The sequence below is a fragment of the Copadichromis virginalis genome, linkage group LG14, assembly GCF_057382275.1.
Source record: "Copadichromis virginalis isolate Kocher_CV1m ecotype Utaka linkage group LG14, C_Virginalis_male_GT1.1, whole genome shotgun sequence".
NCBI classification, from domain to species: Eukaryota; Metazoa; Chordata; class Actinopteri; order Cichliformes; family Cichlidae; genus Copadichromis; species Copadichromis virginalis.
In genome coordinates this window covers 24397046-24408002 of record NC_140631.1, presented here as the reverse complement: position 1 = coordinate 24408002, position 10957 = coordinate 24397046, and the positions used below count along the sequence as shown (strand labels likewise).

Genomic DNA, 10957 nt, shown 5'->3' with positions numbered 1-10957 from the left:
GCAGACCAAATTTACTCAGCATGATGAGCAGTATTTGATTCTAGTTAGGAAAGTTAAGTGCAGAGTTCACTCCAGTCCTCACAGAAAAGGAACCTCTCGGGCTGACAAGTGTATAAGGTAGTCAATGCCAAAGCAGTTGTCAATAGAACGACGCTTTGAATGCTAATGAGAAAAATTGCTGACAATCCGTGTTCTGATTTGTCAGTAAATTTTATTCGCTGTTAGCGCACCTCGCCAGCTTCCTTCAATCGATACACCAGTGGGGATGCACCCACAGCCTGACTTCAGCATAAATGTATCATTCTTTGTGCTTCGCACCACGCACCCTTGTTCGCATCATAGCGAGGTGACTGTACCCTTGTCCTGCCATATCAGCATCAGCAGCCTTATTCACATCCATCCCACCCACACTTTCCTGCAGCTCATTGGGGATTTAAGACTGTCAATAACGCTTATTGCAGCGCCAGTGTACTGCCTAATTACAAAATGGCTCTCAAGCAAATATGGCTTGTTTGGAATCACACGTGGCTGCACAAACATAAATAAAGGCGCACAGAGTTCACTCGCACTAATGGCAGATGGATGAGACTCTCAGATTGCTTGAATGCATTATATTTATGAACACGTCTATTTTTACAGGGCTGATTTTCCATCTTGCTTCAGTGACTATGTTCCTCAGCGCCGGTGCAACGTAGTCACTAGAGCTTACTTCCCCACGTCTCGGCAAATGCTATGCAGCTGTCAATGTGCCAGTTCCACAAGTCAGATTTTCAGCCACAGTTAAAGGATCCCCCCCCCCCCGCATGCTCCATTAACATTCTATCTCACTTCAGGAGACGCACACCTCTGCGGCTGTTGTTGAACTGGGACATCAGATATGGTGGTTCAAGTTTTAAGCACTCTTAAGCTACAGCTCTGCGCAGAAAATCGGTCTTGTTCAGTGGTTATTTGGACACTGAATTGCTATCTAGCACTGCAGTGACCTGTGGAAAAATTGGCAGTGCATTTTCATATGTCTTCAGCGTTTGGCTGTGTCAGTAATGCTGAACCGCTCCTTCTCATGGCCTCTAAAACGAAGTGGGTGTGACTGCACCAGTATGTTCATAGGTGAGATTAGTGACAAACCAAATGTCCTAACTGAAAATATGAAACAAAAATATCTTCTTCCATTAAAAATATATATTTACATTTTGATTCTGTTTGTTTTAGCTGCAAAGGGAAATTGATATTGACACACATTTATATTGTGCCGTTTAACTCATGCTCTGACTTCAGTGTGCTATTTAAATCAAACTCTGCGTGAGCCGCTGCTTTATGGGCACAGCTGGATTTTAAGTCTTACCAGCAAATGTGATTCACAGAGCATTTTATCCAAACATACTCTTTTTTTTCTACGAAAGCATGAAAGACAAATACAGCAAAGTAGGGGAAAAGCAATATTGGAAGATTAAAGGCATCCTTGTTCTCTTTTTGTTTTCAGTTTAGCCTGAGGAAATTCAGCCCCAAAGATTACAGACTACTTCGAATGAGGCGTAAAGGTCTGAGATGTAGCAAAAAGGAGACCTACAGATATTTTTAAAGTGATCAAGGAATTATTAAAATAGATTTTGACAGCATGGGAATGTTGAAGTTTGTTTTTAAAAACGCAGTAGTGCTCTTTCTACACCTACAACTTTGAAATGTGTTCACTGTTATTACTGTTATTAAAAAATCATAGAATCAAAGCAGACTGCTGTGTGTTGGAAACCAGTGGTCAGTAGGATATTATTATTAAAATGATCCGACCATATGAGTAAAACTGCCACTTAAACTTGTTTAAAAATGTTTTCATTAGTTTATTTCTTTCCCTTTTTGCAGTAATATTATTTTACTATTGTGTATGAAATAACTGCTCTGTATTTTAGTGCACATTTTAGTCAAACTCAAAGAAATACTAATATTTTAATCAATATAATTAAGACAAACTTAAGGAGTTTGCAGAGTAATTGGGTGAGAGGTGCAGTCAAACATATTTTATCTCATTGCAGACCTGTGATCTTTGCTTGTGAGATCTGTTTTAATATTGTAACTGAAACATTGCTTATGTGTGTGTTTGCTCACTGCAGAGAGCAACCATCCTGACTTTAGTAATTTATGGAAGTACTAGAAGTGTAATAACGATTATTTCATTAACATTAACATTGGTCTCCAGGACAGGATTTTTCCTCTTAATCAAGGAGAAAGCCCAAACATTGTGTTAATGCTAGAACAAGTCACCCCATACAAAATTTTGTGGGAATTTAAAGAGGCACTCTGCCAGTTTTACCCACCATCAATGGGCCTTTGGAAGCGGTATTGCATGAGCTATGTGGAAAAGCAATATTAAGTCTTCAATGCTTGTGGAGGCAGCTCCATGAAATCTAATAATTCCCTCAGGAGATGTCAGTTGAGTCAATTGAGTCTGAGGACTACACATTTGAAAACCAACAATGTCTGGAGCAATGAGCAAGACCAGACCTCTGCAGCTCACTCATCACCTCCATCTCAGCTCGAGGCTAGTGGCTCAGGGCTGTACTAGCTACTGCTAGCATAAATCCCCAGCCAAACTGTTGCTGGTTGAGTTTGTCCTGTAGGAATTGTACAGTAGATGCCAGGCTGATGAGCATTATGGCCACTTGCTTTCCTCTTGTCACTGTAGGGTTTCCTCCTGCAGGACTCTGAAGGAATGGATGGTCATTAGGTCAGTATGGGTTCCAGTCAGGGGCGTTTCTATGATCAGACCTTTATAGGGGCTCAGCTCCCAATCATAATGTCATACAGTGTCTTGCAGTTAATATTCATGATATTAATGGAGTATGCTGCTTGCAAACATATACAATCCCTTTCCCCTTTGCAAGCTTCAATTCAACTGGGTACGTGTTACAATGTTACCACCAAAAGCAAACTAATTAGTTGGATGACCTATTGCAGTGTATAACACGTGCCTTTAGGATAGACATTTTAGTTATTAAACTTGAGGCAAAGGCTCAGTTGTGTTGACTATAATTTTCAAAAGTAAGTTGAAGAACAATTTGTAGCAGAGTAGATTAGAGGAGAAACATGCAGCACATCATGAAAAATCACAGTGCCACTCCGAACACCTGGAAAAACGAATTGGTACTAGAGCTGATTTCACTTTACCTTAAAGTTTTCCAATTCTTACAAACTCTCCCTTTATTGTGCAGAATGAGAACAGGATGTCAGCTACACAACTCAAGAAGTGGAGAACAGATTTGAAACCATCCTGTTTAGGTGATGTGAATTACACCCTAAACGGCACCATTCATGTCCATTAGTATCTTCTACTTAGAAAGTAAAATCAACATCAATGACTGGCTTTGTAACTTTTGTTAACTTTGACTGCATGTCTATGCTTGCCTGTTTTAAGTTCCTTTCTCTCCTTCTCACCCTATACCTACTCTGTCTTCCTTCCTCTGTCTTTGTGCTGTCACCAAAAGGTAAATGTAACAGTGGAACAGAATTTACAGCCCAATAAAAGGCTGATTTACATCATTTTATAATAATATTCTAATTGAATATAAGCTGCCTCTGGCCATTGACAGGCGACATTCTTCTGCCTTGCTCTCTGGAGCTCTGCGGTACTGTAAACAAACAATGACGCCCAATTCAACCAGAACAGAAAAATAATGAAGTACATCAGCTCCTGGGCTGACAGCTAGTGATACGGCAGCAGATTTATGGCTCCGAAAGCTAAAATTAGCTAATAATCTCTGGCATCTAGCCTACATTCCCAACATTTTTTTGGTCTTATGAATGACCCTGCATTATTAGAAGAATTTGCCATTTCCCTTACTATGTTCAGATAAAATGTGTGAATCTGCACCACTTGTGTCCTGAAATGAACTTATTGTCCAATTTCAGTGAGACAAGTGTCATTTTTCACGACACGCCTCTGTGTGAGCGCACTGTAACATAATGATAAAAACAATGCTGGAAATTTAAACTTGTTGTCGTTGTAGCCTTGAGTGTCTCCAGTAGACAAGTTGGGAAAACACATTAGCAGACAATGTCAGAAAATAATAAAAAAAAGACATTTATTATCACTTTTACTGCAGTTATTTTTACGTGAGCTATGATGAACTATGATAAACGCCCTCAGAAGAGGGTCTTAACTCATCATTTGTTCCAGTCAGTAATATTGTGACTCCTTCCTAAAATCTCCACCTCCTGGTTTGTTGCTTGTTTGTAATTTGCTTTCCATTGTCACCACCACCACATTCTTACTCATCCTCGTGTTTGTTTTTCTTTGTCCTAATCTTTTCTCATAAACGGCATCTTAGCCTGTCTCGTCTTGCCTTATGTGTCACTAGCTATGAGCTGGGTTGTGACACAAAAAAGAAGTGTGCATGTAATAAAAAAGGATGCAGGTCCTGCTGCATCTCTACACGTCTAAAGAACTGGTTTACCTATGTTGTGACAGATCCGCCTGCCCTGATTGGATTTTGTGTTAGCAGGTACAAACTCCTGATAGGCGTAAGATAATAACAGTGATTTAGCCAATACGTTTAGAGAGTAGCAAATACATATTCGGCATATCTTTGTGTTTGTCCCATGGGGCTTATGAAAAATTAATATCAAGTCCCAGCCTGAATTACTCAACGCAAATATCCTATTAGATTTCCATTCTGGCCACATATAATGGAATGTGGATGACGGGTACCACTTCATTGAGTCCCGCTTTAGGCATGCTGATTTCATTTTTCATCAATAATAGATCAGAAATTACTCAACGCATAGCTGACTGTGTGGTATGCAAATTGCACCAGTGATAAAGCACTTCAGGATGTGGTAACTCTACTGTGGTATTTGTGCATAAAATTCATTCAGTCGCTCTTCTTCCTGGGGCTACATCTAAACACACCTGCAAGTGATTTCTAAGAAATGAAGCCCTTGAGAAGTTGAGATCCGAAAGCAATGCAACTAAAAAGGCATCCCATCGGTCCCATCCTGGGAAAAACAATCCCTGAACATCTCTCTCTCTCTGTCCCTCCTATATGCTTGTATATGACACAGTTGTGAGACTGTAGGAAATTGTCTTTAGCAGTTCTCGGCAGCTTCCCCACTTTGATGACAGCATGACTGGTGGACGCAATGAGGGTGGGGTTAAAATGTCAAGACATTATTCTCGTCTGTCCCTCCGCAGCTCCCATGAGCAATTACATCAACCTTCACCTTGCACTAAAGCGTTTGGTGTTTAAACAGACATTTACTGCCACCGGGGCCCTGTGATTCATCTGGAGGGGTTACAGGACTGACATCCTTTTAAACACAGCTCGCCACAGTGAACTGGTGGCCTCTGTGGGGTCTTGATGAGTGCTGGAGATGTTTGAAAAACATTCTTACCCACCAGTCTAGACAGAGAGCAAGACAAAGCAGCAGTGTGACTAAATTGTTCATCCATTAGAAGCACTTACACACGCTGACAGATGCAAAAGTGCAAGTCAAAGCTGTAGAGTTGTTTGTGGATTGGGTATAAAGTCAGTGGGAACTTTTCAAAACAATTTCCACCTGCTCAGGAGGGTTGGGAAAACGTATTGATGGGTTAAAGGAGTTAAAATGTGCTTCCAGCATGACCCATGAGAGCAGCGAGCAGGTAAGAAAAATAATCCTAGAAATAATCAGTTTCACTCCGAGGCTTTTTTCTTAATCCTATTAATCCTGTCCGGTTTTAAGATTATATTAAAGCTAGAACATGAATAATATAGACTTTCCCCTCTTTTATATATGTTCCTGTAATGTCAGATGACCTTTTCTTTGTCATCTGTAGTTTGTGTTATTCTAGGTCCCCCCCCCACACACACACACTGCTATAAATACATTAAGAGTCAGGAGCATCTTCCTTTCCACGTCTGAGGACAGCACAAAAAAAATCCCCCCTCTGTGAACGTGTGCGCGGCAGCGCGTATGAGAAGAAGGGGAGACTTCGCCCGCACCTCTATCAGTCTGCCCTGCATCTTTCCACCGGACCGCAGTGGATACAGCCGACTGTACACGAGTGCGTCTGACATACAGCACAATGTAAAATAGGTGTTTTCTACAGAGAGGGTTTCACAGGTACGTTTGTTTGGAGGAGCACCGCACAAAGCGCGATCGTTCCCTGGCTTTTTCCTCCGCGCTCGCTCTTACCTCAGCCGCAGCCCGTAAGTGGGATGCGGGATACGCAGCATCACCGGTGCCGTTAGAATAATCCCAACAGATAAACCTTGCAGTTCAGCGGGCCTATCAGATTTTAAGGCAACTGGTTTTCTAAAGGCTGAGCAGGGAGAGTAAAACTGCTCGCTGGTGTGTGTGGGGGGAAGAAAAAGACACTGCTTTTCTCCGGGAGATAAAGTGAGGAGGGATTTTCCAACTAACGGGGATGTGGCTGTTTTTCCACTGTCCTATAAAGCGGGAAATGATTTGGTCATCCAAAGATCAGATTTAAACTGGACTGCTCTTGATCTTATCAGTAACGCATTTTATCTGCCCGTTTATCTGCCCTGGGAGTCTCCGTGGTGGAGGGAGACGCGGAGCAAGATCCAGAGAACTATACAGAGGGAAACTGAGTTACTCTTCAATTACGCTTTTTCTTGCAAATTGACGTATTTCTGGGCAGCGGACGTAATGCAAAAGTAAGGGAGAATATTGGAAACGCAGACAAGACGCAGCACAGGTAAGGGAAACTGCTTATTAAGATGTGAAGAGAGCAATATATGCAGCAACAGAAACCATTCTTAACGGGTTTAACGGCAGTTGGGGGGGAAGCAAGAAGCTGTAAGATGCGGCAACGAATGACTAAACATTTAATGCTGCTGGATCTGTAGATCAGAAGTTAAGGCACGGACTATTCTGTGGTCACTACTTAAACGGGGGGTTTAACCTGTCTGATACCAAATACTTAAGCTGGCGATTTGTACCCTGTGAGTCTGTATGTTACTGGTTTTAATGAGCCAGTTGCGTTGGTGAACTGGAGCCTAATTGTTGCACGCTGGGCTGAATGGAAACTGTCCTTGTGCAGCAGTGACTTGAGAGCGCGGCTCAATAAGCAATCAAACATCATTTGCTGGATACGAGGCAGAAGTCGCAGACGTTTCAGTCGTGACGAATGACAGGAGAAAGTATTCACTTTAAGTGGGCTGATTCAGACCAAGTGTTAAATTCACCAAGGGTGTGATCAATAGGCTGGCTGCTCTACTCCAGTTAGATGCTGATTTATGCTCTTTACAGACTTGGAGTGATATACTTGTACTCGTTCGTTTTTTTGTTATTGTTTTATTTTTAATTACACGGGAATAAAGAAGGGACGGATGAACGTGAAGATGAAATGAGATACACAGAAGGAGATGGCTAAAAAAACACACGCACTTATTTTTGGCTCCACCTTGTGGTTCAGCTTGGTGCCTGAGTTTGGCTCTGCCCGTAGCATCCTCTGACTTTTTATGTTATTTATAGCATGATGGTAGAAAAAACCCTGACTTATTATAGTCTCTTATAATTAATGTGATGTGCAGTGATGCAGTGCTTAATTGAAATGTGTGCTCGGTGTGACCAGAGATAATGGCGGGTCACAGTTACAAACAGGGTAAAAAAGAGCTGTTTTGCTTCTGTCCATTAAAGACTTCACAGTCTCTTCGTGTCACAAAGACAGGCGTCTATTTTCAATTCCACAGGTCTTGTGTTATGTGGCTTTGCCTTCCACAGCATCAATGCAACCCATTGAGAAGTAATTTATGATAAATTGTACTTTATTTTCTTTTAAAAATATATCATTTCTGCTGAGCTTTTTTTTTTTTTTGCCATTTTGCAAAAATAAAATAGTTCCTGAGAACTTGATTGGCAGGCACAAGGTAACCACCTGTTTGTGCCAGCTGATGTTTGCATTTCTGCAAGCTCAAGTACTTTTTTGTTGATCTCAGAATGAGTAAATGCTTCATCCATAACCACAAACTGCTTAGCTGGCTCTCCCTCTTGTTATAAGTCAGATATTTGTGCAACAGAATCAATTTCACGTTCATAATTTTATCTGTAGCTTGGCAATTCAAGTTCACGGGATTTGGATGCCAAGTGCTACAGCTGATGCCTGAAAAGAACACTTTAGTTTGACAGCCCATAACCGGGATTGTTGATAGTCTTGGAAAGGTTTATATGTAATCACAAACTGGGTACATATGAACTATTTATTGTGCTGCAAGTTATAATTCAGATTTTGTTCCAAGCGATATAGTGTTTGGGGGCAGACAGTCATACAAATAACTGGTCAGTACTGCCAGGTAGCTAAATTATACATACACATCCACCCTAGACAGGTTGCCAGTCTGTCACAGGGCTGACACATGGAGAAACAGAAAGATTCACCTCTACAGCCAATTTAGAATCACCAACCTTAACTCTTGCACATCTTTGGACTGTAGAAGGAAGCACACAGGAGTACAGGGAGAACATGAAAACTCCACACAGATTGCTGTATATCACTTACTGTACAAAACTCTGAATCCACTGTGTGTTTTTCTGTCCAGGTATGCTTTTACTGCATAGCTGTGTGTTTGGGATTGTCATGCTGAAAAAAGTTTGTCACAGTCTGGCACTTTCCAGATGGTATTGCACGGTGGATTCAAATCTGATGGCACTTTTCTTTGTTCATAATTCCACCAATTTGAAATGTAGCACTCGCCACGATTTGCATGTGGCCGTAGTCAGTCACTGTTTTACCTTTCTCCATACCCCCGTCATATAACAATTGACAAGAATTTGAACTTAAAATTTCAAATTTGGATTCATCACTCCATGAGACCTGTTGCCACTCATTTACCGGTAGTCTAGTTGTTGTGTAATTTGGCATACTGCTGCTTTTTCTCCATTTCCCTTTCTTAAGAATGGCTTGTTGACAACCACCCTTCCACTGAGACCTGATGAAGCTTAAGTGACTGTATCGGGTCTGATTTTTTCTTATGGACATGACTTTTAGACACTATTCATCTGCTCCAGATGAGATGCCTTTTTTTGTTCTTGAATTATTCACAGTTAAGTGTTAAGTGGCTTAAGAGACAGATATTTCCTCTAAAAAAGGTCAGGTGCAAGGACTGAAAAAGGAAAAAACTTTGAAAAACATTCAGAAATGTTGGGGAATTACTGCTCAAGACCGCTTTAAAAAATGACAAAAATGTATAATTAGAAGTAATGAGAGGTGGCTCAGGATTTATTGCACAGATAACGACTGTCAAACACATGTACAAACCTTTAGACACTGATCTTCAGCTAAAATAAGCATTTATTAATGTACTTGGATTATAAACCTTCACACTTCATGCAAGTTCCACTCCTAGGCTTGGGGTATAGCATTTTCTCTAATTTGCTGTGGGTTTGTATCATTAAATCAAGCAGGACATGTTCAGGTGCTTTCAGCAGAGTATGTGTCATTTTCACCAAGATTATTTGAACACTTAAAAGTGTGGGTGATATGCACATTTTGTTTGAAAAGCTTACTCCATTAGGCTAAATTTAGGAAAATTATGTTCAGCCTTCAGAATCAGAATCAGAATACTTTATTGATCCTTGGGGGAAATTATTTTGTACTGGAGATGTATCCCCTCATCACCTGCAGACTAAAAGTTCAGTGTGAATCTAGTGAGTGTATGACTGCCTATTCGAACTTCATTTTAAACCCTAATGACTAAATTAGCCGCAAGCATTCTCCTGGGCTAATGCTAATATTAGCCGCAATTAGCATCTCGCTAAGCATTTAGCTAAATTTAGCAGCAAAGCTGCACATATTCTGACTACAGTGAATTTCATATATATAATTTATATGCTACTGTGGAAGGTTGTTCATTTTATCCAGTTTGTTTTTTATTGCCAAAACAATGCTAAAAGGTTTTAGGGATTAAAACAACCAAGTGATGTTCATTAATTGTTGTTGTTTTTTTTTTTAAACTGCCCTCTTATGCATACAAAGCAAGCTGAAACAGCTTCAGGTCTAGTGGAATTTATTTTGAGATAATCTTCTCACATTTCACCCTCACCTCTTCCTTTTAATCTTCCAACACTGCCAAACTGTATTCCTTTAGCCTCATATGCATGAAAAGCAAGCATATGTTGGGTATAATTTTGTTATGACTTGGCTTGGTAGGACTTCAGTGGTGCCTTTAATTCATTTAAATGTCTCCATTTACTGTTAAGCTTAACTATCCACCTGTGACAGATTAAAATAAAAAAGAATTCAGTTTGGTTATATCCAACCCAATTCAGCTTCAGGTCTCCACAAACCAGGTTTTTCCAGGTCCCAGACCAGCTGCACAGGAGTGGCCCACAGGTAAAGTCTCTGTCACAGATGTTTGAAAGTGGGTGGGAGGATTCCACTTGGATTCTCACACAGATGTGGATTTCTATTTTTAGTGTCGTGGGTTAAGGCGCGATGGTTCTGTTTTTGTGTCGCACCAGGAGAAGGTGTGCATGCTGGTCAATTACACAATTTTATTTGGTCAAATTCAACTCCTCTGCTTGCGTTTGTAAATTTCATGGCTGTGCTTTATGGTTTCATTTCTGAGATGGGTGGAGTGCAGCTCACTTTACCTCTCGCTGGCTTCTATTTATTTGTTTGTGTTCTCCGGAGTTCGCTTGTTTGCGGCGGGGTGCGTTACAAAACAGTTCCAATGATTTTATAGCGCACCGCGGGGCAGTTTACAGCAGTTTTTCAGTATATTTTGGGTCTACATTGGTCTTTTGTTGCGGTGGAGACACACTGCAGACCTTAATTTTGACTTTTTACTGTCGATATATCTTATTGTTTGTTATGCTCTTATTAATAGCTCTCACATTATCCATTTTATACCTCCTGTAATTTATGTAACATTTACAGCTGGGCCATGAGCCACATTTTTCTCACAGACTGTTATTCGCTGACCTCTAGACTAGGATAAGTGAATTTATGCTCTAACACGGG

General features: G+C 40.7%; 1 protein-coding gene across 2 annotated transcripts in view; it reads left to right on the top strand.

Annotated features, from left to right (window-relative positions):
* Window positions 1-5961: 5961 nt before the first annotated feature.
* The window catches only part of grik4 (glutamate receptor, ionotropic, kainate 4), a 370076-nt gene continuing 365080 nt past the window's right edge, over window positions 5962-10957 (top strand). For both annotated transcript variants that reach the window (XM_085430050.1, XM_085430049.1), the window contains exon 1: window positions 5962-6691. The gene's annotated coding sequence lies outside the window, so the exon portion shown is untranslated. The remainder of the gene's footprint in view (window positions 6692-10957) is intronic.